This window comes from Mus caroli, chromosome 4, assembly GCF_900094665.2.
Source record: "Mus caroli chromosome 4, CAROLI_EIJ_v1.1, whole genome shotgun sequence".
Lineage (NCBI taxonomy): Eukaryota > Metazoa > Chordata > Mammalia > Rodentia > Muridae > Mus > Mus caroli.
Window position 1 is genome coordinate 144,982,905 of NC_034573.1, and position 1,123 is coordinate 144,984,027.

The 1,123-nt window shown below is 39.9% G+C and overlaps 1 protein-coding gene across 3 annotated transcripts in view; it reads right to left on the bottom strand.

The window, feature by feature from the left end:
* The window catches only part of Rer1 (retention in endoplasmic reticulum sorting receptor 1), a 12,759-nt gene that overhangs the window by 2,987 nt on the left and 8,649 nt on the right, over positions 1–1,123 (bottom strand). The window lies entirely within an intron of this gene.

Consider the following 1,123-nt stretch of genomic DNA (forward strand, 5'->3'; position numbering starts at 1 on the left):
GGACCTCTGGAAGAGCAGTCAGTGCTCTTTTTTTCTTTTTTTTTTTTTTTTCCCGAGACAGGGTTTCTCTGTATAGTCTTGGCTGTCCTGGAACTCACTTTGTAGACCAGGCCGGCCTCGAACTAAGAAATCCGCCTCCCGAGTGCTGGGATTAAAGGCGTGCGCCACCACGTCCGGCGCAGTCAGTGCTCTTAATCACTAACTAAGCCATCTCTCCAGGCCTGAGACTTTTAAAAAAAAAATAAAATAAAATAAATAAATAAATAAAATAAAATAAAAGACTTACACATTTTAAAGGTATTAACAAAAGATTTCTTCCAGAGCACCCAGGTTCAATTCCCAGCACCTACATGGCAGCTCACAACTGTGTGTAAACCTATTCCAGGAATCTAATACCCTCACTCATACAAACATACATGCAGTCAAAACACTAATGTACATAAAATAATTATTTAAAAAACTCAATTCCAGGCCGTGGTGGCCTTTAATCCCAGCACTTGGGAGGCAGAGGCAGGTGGATTTCTGAGTTCAAGGCCAGCCTGGTCTACAAAGTGAGTTCCAGGACAGCCAGGGCTGTACAGAGAAACCCTGTCTCGAAAAACCAAAAAAAAAAAAAACAAAAACAAAAACAAAAACAAAAACAAAAAACAAAAAAAAATCATGAAATTTAGAAGAAAATACACACATCTATCACTGGAAAATGTGAACATAAAACTGATATAATTTTTCTCTAATAAAAGACTGTGTAGAGAGCTGTGTGTTGCTCTTGATAGCCAGTGAAGTATATCCAGATATACCTTGTTTAAGCCCATTAGGATGCTGGGATTTGTTTGGCAATATACTTCTAATGAGAGAACTAATTTGTGGAGGTGAATGACAGGTTTTCTTGAAACTTTATGTCAGATGGTCAGCCTTTCTCTTTCTTTCTTCTTTCCTTCTTTCCTTCCTTCCTTCCTTCCTTCCTTCCTTCCTTCCTTCCTTCCTTCCTTCCTTCCTCCCTCCCTCCCTCCCCCCCCCCCCCCCTCTCTCTCTCTCTCTTTCTTTCTTTCTTTCTTTTTTAAATCTTTTTTTTTTTTTTACATCCAGTAGTTATCACCCTCTCAGGATGCCCTCTGGCTGTACC